At 47.2% G+C, this 12,212-nt stretch overlaps 1 protein-coding gene across 2 annotated transcripts in view; it reads right to left on the reverse strand.

The window, feature by feature from the left end:
- BMP6 (bone morphogenetic protein 6) overlaps positions 1–12,212 on the reverse strand; it is a 143,676-nt gene that overhangs the window by 61,651 nt on the left and 69,813 nt on the right. The window lies entirely within an intron of this gene.

A 12,212-nucleotide genomic window follows, 5' to 3' on the forward strand; every position in this document is an offset into this window, starting at 1 on the left:
AAATATGTGCTCTTTGCTTCCGTTCACTCCTCCTCCCTGAAACCCCCACAGAACTCAAAGGGGCTTAGACGTGCTTTCCTTCCAGAGTGTCTGAGGCTTCTACACAATTAAAATTCCATCCATCCTGAACCATCACAATAAGATAGCAGAACAGATGCGGTTCTTGAACCTAGCAGAGAACCACAAAGAAGAGCAGCCTCTCAGTGTCTCAACTTAAAAAGAGACATATCTCACGCTACTTCATAAGATGACGGCAACCGAACTAAAAAATAGTGTCGACGAGCTCCAGACCATTTCACATGCCTGTATGTCAGCATGTAGCTTTGTAATCCAAAAGATAACATTTCTGAACTCCATATCAGACATGGCATTGACAATGAGCTCAGAGGTAACTCTTGCTTCACTGCCCGGGTGTCAGATGAAATGACCCAAGTAGTTCTTTGATACAGGACGGACTCAGGCAGCTGAAAAATGTATGCCAGGTGTTTTTTTTTCCATGCAATCAATTGCATCTTGGATTGGATGAAATAAGGTAATCTACCATGTACTACTGAATCAATATAATTACATTTTATCCTCGTGAAATGAGGGTTCTGACCTCAAGGACCACATGGTACCCCTTTTTGTATTCCAAGGTAAGCACACTTCCTGACATGCAAATCTGGTAGCACCACAATGGACCTAACATGAGAAGAACATGCAGGAAGCAATAAGGAGTTCACTCGAGTGAGAGCTGAGGGACCTACTCGGATGGGTTGTTTCCCTTTGGGGAATGAGACTCATCAGTGGAGGGACCAGGTCTCTGCGTCTCCCCGGTTGTGTCCCAGCCCCTGGCAGCATCCAGCGTGAAGCAGGCACTCAGCACAGACCCGCTGGGGCCTAACCCGCTCCTCCCCTCCAGCACACACGCTCTGAGCCAGGAGGCCACATGGGCCCCACATCAACCCGTCTCAGCATCTGGAGAAAGGGCGTTGGCTCAGAATGTCCCTCTGGGATGAAGAAACCGTGGTGATGCTTCAAGGGCAGAAGGCCATCCAGAGAAAAAGTCTCAGTCCATTCAAGGACACCACCACGGCCCTCTCCTCTGAGCAACCTGCTCAGAAGATGCCCCTGTTGCCAATGGCTACACCTTCTCCAGGCTTCCCCGGTGGCTTAGATGATAAAGAATCTGCCTGCAACGCAGGAGATCCAAGTTCAGTTCCTGGGTTGGGACAATCCCCTGGAAGGAGAGGGTGGTGGTAGTGTCCCTGAATGGACTGAGATGTCTCTGGACCATCTTCTGCCCTTGAAGCACCTTCTCTGCTGATCGGGTGACCACCCCACCCTCCCCCTCCCGATGAAAAAGTCTAACCCAAGCTTATCAAATAGCAGTGTTCTAACTCAGTCATGCTTCAAATTCAAGGTCACACTGAACTCTGTGCCCAATCCATTAATTCTGACCACCGTATGGAAAGGCCCTGACTTGTGACTATGCCAATCCCTGGAAACCAGGGTTCAAAAGAGACGAGCTTTCAGGGCTAACACCGGGGCTTCCCTGATGGCTCAGATGGTGAAGAATCTGCCTGCAATGCGGGAGACATGGGTTCAATCCCTGTTTTGGGAGGATCTCCCAACTCAGCGACTCACAGGACTATCATTAGTCTCTGAATGACACTCCATGATACAAATCAACGGCCTGCAGGAGGACAGAGACACATCTGTTTAATCCGCCCCTGCAGGGCTGGTGCCAGGAACACAGAGGGATTCAGTATTCATCGACCCAGTGAAGGAAAACTTCCAATAGGACACTCCTCTCACTGCACTCAGTCAATCACAGTTTTCTTTGAAATCCCAAATATCTGTAACCCAGAGGGCTTCTTCCTTCCTAACTGATCATAATAAGAGATGAACTGAACTAGGTGAATGAACTGTCTCACATAAGGTTCTCATTCAAGCTGAAGGTCTCGTGAGCCGTCCACCAAATGCCTTCTAAATGGCCTGCTGGCAAGCTCTCCGTGTCCAGGAAGCTGATCTGTAATTTGCCCTCTGGATCCCTGTCTGCTTGAGGGTACCCTGTATCCCCCACCCCCCCACTGATAGAAAGGGCTTCCTCCAGCCCTGGGGCCAGCACACATGTCACCCTGAACCAGATCAAACTGATCCTACCCATCGGTTCTACAACGACCTGCACCCCATCGTGCAAAGCTGCTGCTGCTCCTCCTGCCGCCCCATCCCCTATGTCTTCTCCAGAGACCACTCTTAGGAGAGGCCCCCCGGGGCCCACTCCGGCGGAGACCCCGTGGCCATCCAGAGGTGTCTGGGCTGCTGCCTTGCTCTACAAGCCCCAAGCTCGCACCGGGCCCAGGCTGGCACACCTCTCTCCCCAGCTCAGGGGGGAAAGCCTAGAGAAGGGCTTCTATTCTGCTCTATTCTCTGGACAGACCTCCTCCACCCCTGAGCGGCCAGGTGAGTCACCTGAGATCCTCCGGGATGCCAAGCCCCTGGGCAGAGCATGACTTGGCAGCGTCCATCGTCCCAGGCCTCCCGTCCGACCACTGCCGATCCCCGAGCTCCACGCTGGCCAGAAGGAAACGATTTCCTGTTCGCCTGGGTCTGCTCTTAAGGCTGCATTCAGCCCCAGCCCGGCCGAGCCCGGCCCGAGCGTCAGAGCCCACAGGTGCCTCTCTCTCGAATTTCCCAGTGCGTCAGGGCTCCGCGACAGAGACCCGGACTGAGGTCCAACGGTACCAGGCGATGCCAGAGAAACAGAAGACTGTCTCCCAGAAAGCAAACAACAACACAGTCAGGGAACTCGGCAAGCAAGTTTCTGAGAGGACAGGGTTTGAGTTCATAAATGCTCTATTGAAAAAGTGAAGACAGTCATCAGGATGAAGCAATCACGCTCATTCGCACAGGAGGACTCATCCGTGTGGAAGTGTTTTTCCCCTCATCTCTGCCTTCGTTACTGCATCCTGGAAGGGAGAAACATTTCTACTTCCAATAAGTGAACAAATGAGAACAATCTCAATTCTTCAAGTCTCCCTCCGAGGGGAAGTGAGCTGAAGTTTTTCCCTAAAACTGACAAAGAAAAGGTTGGGCTGGACCAGCTCAACTGACTGGAGTCAAGGTCAAAGTCCAGGATTTGTGGCCTACCTTTGTTTTGTTTTATGGCCACAACGTGAATACCCACGCCTGACTAGTTCAGGCAAAGACTCGCTAGCACTAGAACATATGCATTGACTATAATTCTTTAAATTAATGAAATATTATTGGCAGTAATCCCACTCCTAGGCATATATCTGGAGAAAACTAATTCAAAAAGACACACGCACCCAATGTTCACAGCAGCACTATTTACAACACCCAGGACATGGAAGCAACCTAAATGTCCATCAACAGAGGAATGGACAAAGGAGATGTGGTACATATATAGAGCGGAATACTACTCGGCCATAAAGAATGAAATAACGCCATTTGCAGCAACATTAGAGATTGTCACAGTAAGTGAAGTTAAGTCAGACAGAGAAAGACAAACACCTCGTTATCACTGATATGTGGAATCTAAAGTATGATACAAGAACTTATCTACAAGCAAAAATAGACTCTCACACACAGTAAACACACTTATGGTTGTCAAAGGGGAAGGACGTCCATGCGTGTGCTCAGCTCTGTCTGATTCTTGTTGACCACATGGACAGTATGTAACCCCCCCAGGCTCCTCTGCCTGCAGGGTTTCCCAGGCAAGAACACTGGAGTGGGTTGCCATGTCCTTCCCCAGGGGATCTTCCTGACCCAGGGATCAAATCCGCACGTCTTGTATCTACTGCATTGGGAGACAGATTCTTTATAGCTGGTGCCACTTGGGAAACCCAAGGGGAAGTGGGGGGAGGATAAATTAGGAGTTGGGGATGACGTGTACACACTACTATATACAGAATGATCAATCAGCAGGAACTTTCTGTATAGCACAGATAATTACACTCAGCATTTTGTAATAACCCATGAGGGAAAAGAATCTGAAAAACAGCAGTATATACTCAGGTGCATATGTATGTGCTCAGTGTCTTGTAATGACCTGTAGTGGAGGGGTATCTCAAAAAATGTGTGTGTGTGTATGTGTGGCTGAAATGCTTTGCTGTTTACCTGAAATTGACACAGCCTTGTAAATCAACAATGTTTCAATAAATTTTTCTAGAGATATCAAGGGAACATTTCATACAGAGATGGGCTCAATAAAGGACAGAAATGGTATGGACCTAACAGAAGCAGAAAAGATTAAGAAGAGGTGGCAAGAAAAGAACTGTACAAAAAAGATCTTCACAACCCAGATAATCATGAAGGTGTGATCACCCCCACTCACCTAGAGTGGGACATCCTGGAATGTGAAGTCAGGTGGGTCTTAGGAAGCATCACTACGAACAAAGCTAGTGAAGGCGATGGAATTCCAGTTGAGCTATTTCAAATCCTGAAAGATGATGCTGTGAAAGTGCTGCACTCAATATGTCAGCAAATTCGGAAAACTCAGCAGTGGCCACAGGACTGGAAAAGGTCAGTTTTCATTCTAGTCCCAAAGAAAGGTAATGTCAAAGAATGCTCAAACTACTGCACAATTGCACTCATCTGATACACTAGTAAATTGATGCTCAAAATTCTCCAAGCCAGGCTTCATCAATATGTGAACTGGGAACTTCCAGATGTTCAAGCTGGTTTTAGAAAAGGCAGAGGAACCAGAGATCAAATTGCCAACATCCACTGGATCATCGAAAAAGCAAGACAGTTCCAAGAAAAACATCTATTTCTGCTTTATTGACTATGCTAAAGCCTTTGACTGTGTGGATCCCAATAAACTGTGGCTAATTCTGAAAGAGATGGGAATACCAGACCACCTAATGTGCCTCTTGAGAAACCTGTATGCAGGTCAGGAAGCAACAGTTAGAACTGGACATGGAACAACAGACTGGTTCCAAATAGGAAAAGGGGTATGTCAAGGCTGTACATTATCACCCTGCTTATTTAACTTATATGCAGAGTACATCATGAGAAACGTTGGGCTGGATGAAGCACAAGCTGGAATCAAGATTGCCGGGAGAAATATCAATAACCTCAGATATGCAGATGACACCATCCTTATGGCAAAAAGTGAAGAAGAACTAAAGAGCCTCTTGATGAAAGTGAAAGAGGAGAGTGAAAAAGTTGGCTTAAAGCTCAACATTCAGAAAACTAAGATCATGGCATCCAGTCCCATCACCTCATGGAAAATAGATGGGGAGACAGTGGAAACAGTGGCTGGCTTTATCTTTCTGGGCTCCAAAATCACTGTGGATGGTGATTGCAGCCATGAAATTAAAAGACTCTTACTCCTTGGAAGGAAAGTTATGACCAACCTAGACAGCATATTAAAAAGCAGGGATATTACTTTGCCAACAAAGGTCTGTCTAGTCAAGGCTATGGTTTTTCCAGTGGTCATGTATGGATGAGAGAGTTGGACTGTGAAGAAAGCTGAGCACTGAAGAATTGATGCTTCTGAACTGTGGTGTTGGAGAAGACTCTTGAGAGTCCCTTGGACTGCAAGGAGATCCAACCAGTCCATCCTAAAGGATATCAGTCCTGGTGTTCATTGGAAGGACTGATGCTGAAGCTGAAACTCCAATACTTTGGCCACCTGATGTGGAGAGCTGACTCATTTGAAAAGACCCTGATCCTGGGAAAGATTGAGGGCAGGAGGAGAAGGGGACGACAGAGGATGAGATGGTTGGATGGCATCACCGACACAATGGACATGAGTTCGGGTGGACTCTGGGAGTTGATGATGGACAGGGAGGCCTGGTGTGCTGCAGTCCATGGGGTCGCAAAGAGTCGGACACGACTGAGTGACTGAACTGAACTGATTGAATCAACTGGCTTGAAACACAGTCATTCCAACTAATACTTCCACTATGTTCATAAACACGGAACTAAAATGGTCAATAAAAGGAACCCCAGAGTCGCTGAAAGTGAAAGTCGCTGTGTCCGACTCTTTGCAACCCCATGGACTATACAGTCCATGGAATTCTCCAGGCCAGAATGCTGGAGTGGGTAGCCTTCCCCTTCTCCCAGGGGATCTTCCCAACCCAGGGATCAAACCCAGGTCTCCCGCATTGCAGGTGAATTCTTTACCTGCTGAGCCGCAAGGGAAGCCCCCACAATCACTAAATAAATACATAAACTCACTCCCTAAAGGAAAACAAAAGTCTTTAGGTAGGAGGAGAGCTACCACTGAAACCCCGGAGCTTCATAAGAATAGAACCCAGAAATCCCACCATACAGATCTGGTTTAAGGCCCAGCTTTCCAGAAGTGGAGTGAGAAGCGGGAAACAAAGGAAGAGCAGTTTCAGGAGGTAAACGTTAACAGATTTTGTGAGACAAAACGGCTCAAAGGCAAAAGCCAACGTGTGGGGAATGTGTGCGCTCCAATATTTTATGGACATTAATGATTAACTGCAAAGTTTTCCACTGGAACTACTGAACCTCATGAGACAATTTTCTTCTAGTCTGCATGTAAGGGCTCTTTCCTGAAGAGTCCAAAGAATGTTCATATTTATCATCTCATTTGTCTCTACTGCTTACTGTGAGGTAGGAAGGATCAGGATTGTCTCGTTTTACAGTCTTGATAGTAGATGAAGTCTAGTGCCCACGTGACATGTGTGGAGGGGCTCACAAGAGGAAAGAGGATGTCAGAGAGTAAGGAAGCTGCTTTTAGATAAAACCCATGTGCATGAGTGCGCGCGCACACACATACATACCCCTTCCTTTAGATGACAGCATTTGCCTCTTTGGGATAAGAGAAGATAAAGATCTTGATAAAGATGATACAAACAACACAGAAACTCAAAAAGCATGAGCCCTTGAACCTCCTCAATTCAGGACTTCATTCGTTTGGCACGTCTGCTTTCTTGATGGCACCTGACCTACTGATATCTGCACTTATCCATAAGCAGTGGGTTCCCGAAACAAGTGGGAAAATGTTCCCTATCAAGCGAACAGGCTCAGCTGCAAGTGAAGGTGGGGATTAAAATCAGAGCTTTCAAGGTTTAAAGATTCTCAGATTATAAGCTTTTAAGCCCTGTAGACACTTCTTTCTTTTAAACAAACTAAAATACAGGGGAATGTAGGTTTATGGCTGGTGCTGTTGTCAACTCTGGGGGACTTCGCAGGTGGCATAGCAGTAAGGAATCTGCCTGTCAAGGCAGGAGATGCAGGTTCGATCCCTGGGTCGCAAAGATCCCCTGGAGAAGAATACACAAGTATTCTTGCCTCGGAAATCCCATGGACAGAAGAGGCTGGTGGGCTGCAGTCCACGGGGTCGCAAAGAGTTGGGCACGACAGAGCACGGGGCAGTTGTCAACTCTAAATCAGGACTGTGTATTTATAAAGCGGAGCTGCTTAACAAGCTGATTCTCCGTTCCTTCAGATATTTTAAATCAGCCCCACGCTTATCTGGGGTTGGCACAGTAAGAGACTTTTTCATTTTGGTCTTTCTTCCTTGTTTATAGTGAAAATCTGAGGCCCACTGTGCAGTTTGCACAACGACACTCAGTTGGCATCAAATAGCCTTTCTTTGAAAAAAAAAATACATATATACTTATAATTTTTTTTCTCTTCAATAACTTCAGAAGGCCTTCCCCAGGTTAACCCGACTTACTGGCAGTGTTCAGAATTCAACTTTATACATGATTACTGATTTAGCATCCAACCCTGACCCCCTGCTTTGACTGGCGGGGCCTCAGTGACCACTGAAAATCCACAATGTAAATAACCCTTGAAATGGATAATTGCAAACCGAGTGCAGTAATTTTAACAAATTAGCTTGGCACTCGGGCCCCCCAGATGAGGTTATCCTGTTGAATAAGTGGCTCTCTCCTCTCTGCCTCCTTTGGAGACGCTGCCAGATTCTACCATCTGAACCCAGGAATTCGCAGTAGCCAAAGATTTCATGCTCTATGTTGGAAAGTTCGAGTAAGCTTGTTACTCTGAGGCTACTGACCAATTAAAATCAGTCCGTGATGTGGTGAGAGCGCGCGAGTGAGGTCAAGAGGTAATAATTAAAGATGATGTAATGAGATGATCCAACCTCCCCATGCTGCCAGAAGGCCCGGCGGTGACCACGCTCCTGCTCTGCCTGTATCACTCTGGTGTCTGGCCATGGAATCTGCGAAATAAAACCCCCTCTAATCCGAGCTGGGGTTTCTCTGGTTCCCAAGTCGAGGCTGGTCACTGTTAAGTCTGAACGTAAGAGGATTACTTTATAGGCCATCTTCCTTGGGCTACATGCAGCGTAGGGGCTGAGGACGGTTTAGAAACAATTCACATCCGCAGGTGTCTGGTGTGTCCACGGCCCCTGACCCCGAGTCCTGTGGGTGGCACAGACCTCTGCACAAGTGTAGAAGGGATTTCTGAGCCTGACCCTCAAGATGACCAGGCCTGGTGAGATGCCACTGTTTGGGAGCAGGACAACACAGGCCTGGGAACACGTGGAACACAAACCCCGTACTGGTGTGGATGTGTGCTGTGTCCAACAATGATCTGGGCTATCTGATGCAACACCAAGAAGGAACTGGACTGGGAGGTGGCCGGCCAGCGCCCGCTCAGAGCCTGCATGACTGAGAACAGGCACTTGTCCTCCTGTCTCAGTCTGCATCTGTAAGGCAAAGACCATGACCAAGATCACCTCTGCCATAGATTGAAAGCTCTGTTTCCCCGCCTCCAAATTCATACGCTGAAGTTCTAACCCTGACTTGCCGTGATGCTACTGGGAGTGGGGGCCTTTAGGAGGTGCTTAGGGCACAGAGGTGGAGCGCTCTTGAATAGAATTAGTGCCCTTTGAACAGAAACTCCAGGGAGCTTCCGGAGTTCCTTGTATACCACATGTGTGCTGTGTGTTTGTTGCTCAGTCATATGCAACTCTCTGTGACTCCACAGACTGTAGCCCGCCAGGCTCCTCTGTCCATGGGATGCTCCAGGCAAGAACACTGGAGTGGGTTGCCATTCCCTTCTCCAGGGGATCTTCCCAACCCAGGGATCGAACCTGGGTTCCCACACTGCAGGCAGATTCTTTACCATCTGAGCCATCACAGGATCCAGGACACAGGGAAAGCTGGCTGCCCAAGCCTGATTAGGAAGCAGATGCTCACAAACGCTGGATCTGTCACTGCCTAGAACTGGGACTTCCCAACCTCTAGGACTTGGGGGAACAAGTGTCCGCTGTTGACAAGCCACCCAGTCTATGACATTCCGTTCTAGCCGCCCTGACAACTGAGACGGTCTCCGTGGTTCCTGCTAAGCCCAGGGTGCTCAGCCCTCTGGTCTTGCATCCAGTTTGAAACTTATGACTCATGGCAAGAAGTTGGCTGATTTGGCCTAAAAGTAGCCCTTGGCCCTTAGCAACTTATTGACCAGAGACATATTAACACATCTTTTGTTACCTGAACGTTGTGGACTGGAGACATTTTAATATTCACTTACAAAACAAATCACCAGCCACAGGCATTTGTTTCTGCAAAACCCCCCCGGGTCAATAATGTGTTAAAATATAAGAAGGCTGATGGACTCCACAGAGATAAAGGGACTCCACCCATTTATGTCCACATATTAAATACAGGGCGACTGTTGAATCATATCCAAGACTTGGTCTCCTTAGTACTTCACTCAACCTAGCAAGTCAACTAATTAAGAGACTAAGATTACATAACGAGAGAGCTTCTAGAGGCATATTTAGCTTGAGGGAAAGGATGATAGAAGCATGAGGCTCATAAACACAAAGGCAGGTAGGTAGAAGTCACCCCATTCAAGGAGAAGGACGGACTGACACATCTGATTCTCTTTAACTGCTAATTTCTGCACTTCTCTCAAAACAGCATAATGGAAGAAATTATCATAGAAAAGTTCGCTTAGTAAAAAAAGAAATACATGTGAAACAAAACAAGTGGAGTGTGTAAAATCATTTCTCTTTCACCTTGGGGTCCTCAAAAGCGTGCGTCAATGCGCTGTTCTGTTGCTGTTAGTAATAAAGCTGAACTCTAAGAGATGAACCAAGCGATCTCTCGGCCCATGGAACTTACTACTCATGCAGTTTGTTCTCCAAGCAAGAGATTTACGGACCCAGTGAGAAAAATAAATCAAAGGCACGCCTGTGAATAATGTCCAACGAGAACAGTGGTGTGATGACATGTCGCCATTTGAAGTTTGAGGGCTTACTTCTCCCTCTCAACACCCACTCTTGGGTCTCACCTAGAACACAATTTCACATTGGAATAATTTATAAGCATCAATTTGCCAAGGTCGAATGCTAACCCTCACTTTTCACACGATGAATTCGTAGGTGCTTATTAGGATTAAAATACATCACCTCTCAGCATATTAGTTCTTTGGCTTAAATGCCAAGAGAAAGTTGAAGCAACTATACACTTCATTGCTCGGGGTTTGTAACAGCCCGTGTTTTGTGTGGTGGATGGAAGGGTGGGGGGGCTGCCTTGCTAGATTTATTTTGGAGCCTGAGGACTTAGGGGCACATGAAATAGAGCATACGTTTAAAATAAGCACCACCTGAAATTTCCAATGTGTCATCTCCACAAAGAGCCTGATGATGTATATTTGTTGTAGTTACTGCAAAGTTCCCTATTGCTTTACCAAATTCTCCTCATTATTGCATTTGTCAGCCTATGATGAAAAACACCACAAATAGGCAGTACTTTAAAGAAGACACTTAAGTCCAGACTCTTATAAGTTACATTGATAAATAAAAATAAATACCAACCCACAGGACCAAAAACACAACCCAGGGCTCTGTGTATGCACTTCAGACTGTGCGAATATATGAAAAAGAAAACCAATTATCCAGAAAGATTAGGATAGCTATGACTTGAGAATCGGATTTTTCACTAACAAAATGTAAAGGCTGGATTCAACTGTGAATCCAGCAACTTTTGTTAAAAAACAGTCTGCTATTAATTTCTTTATGGAGTAAATACTGTATGAAATGGAACTAAAATTCCATTATGTATTGAGTGTACTGAAAGTAATGCAGGGGGAAAAAAATGACATTGTTTTATAAGTATGAGGCTTTCTGGCAAAATAGAAACTACTTGCTATGATTTCCAGGCCCCATAAAAGACATTTGACACATATGGATAATTTTATCTTTTTCTAAACAGACTGTCCATAATATTAATATAATGGAAAAGAACTGAGGAGAGATTAGCTAAGATATTCTGGCATCAAGGCAAAGCCCAGACAAAGCTCATATTGCTACATAAGAGGAAGGGGGAGATGCCCATTAACACGCCTTCATGCAATGGCGTGGGGAGCCAGGTGAAAGTCATGTACCGTTTCCCCACCGAGGCAGGAGGACCTTGCCTGCAACAGAAGCCAGGCCTCCCCAGCTGTGATGGCTGCGATCTGGCTCCATCCCTCCCTCTGGTCACCAGTGAGATGCGCCTGGCAGCCCAGACGGCCCTCCCCGTCGTCTGTAGGGTGTGACAGTACTGACCCGCCCGCCCCGCCCTCCTCCCCGAATGCCTTTTTATTTTGGCTGTGCTGGGTCCCCACTCTAGCGGTGGTAAGCAGGGGCGACTCTTGAGTTGTGCCGCATAGGCTTCTGATTGTGGGGGCTTCTCTTGCTGTGGAGTTCGGGCTCCGGGGCACAGAGGCTTCAGTCCTTGTGGCTCCCGGGCTCCAGGGCACAGGCTCGACAGCTGGGCCCCACGGGCTGAGTGGCTCCAAGGTATGGGAGGTCTTCCTGGAGCGGGGATCGAACCCAGGTCCCCTGCATGGCAGGCAGACTCATCCCCTGAGCGCTTTCAGATGTCGTGCATTTGCGATTTTGTTCGGCCTCGTTCCCACTTGCATCTTCCCCAGGAAGCACTTCACCTCCACCCTGGGGACTCTCCCTGGACAGGCGGGTCCATCCGATCCCATGGTTAACCAGAGCTCCACGCAGTAGACTCCAGATCCTACACCTCAAGTCTTGACCTGGATGAATTACAGACTTGATTCCAACTGCTTGCTTAACAGCCCCCATGGGGACCTCCAACTCAGCACATGTCCAAATGAACTCATCCTTTTTCCTCCCAAACCCACTTGTTCCTCCTTGTGAGGGTTAATTGTATGGGCCACCTTGACCAGTCACGGAATGCCCACATAAAACACTGCTCCTGGGTGTATCTGCAAGCATTTCTGGATGAGATGAATATCCGAAT

The sequence above is a fragment of the Muntiacus reevesi genome, chromosome 20 (assembly GCF_963930625.1).
Source record: "Muntiacus reevesi chromosome 20, mMunRee1.1, whole genome shotgun sequence".
Taxonomy (NCBI): domain Eukaryota; kingdom Metazoa; phylum Chordata; class Mammalia; order Artiodactyla; family Cervidae; genus Muntiacus; species Muntiacus reevesi.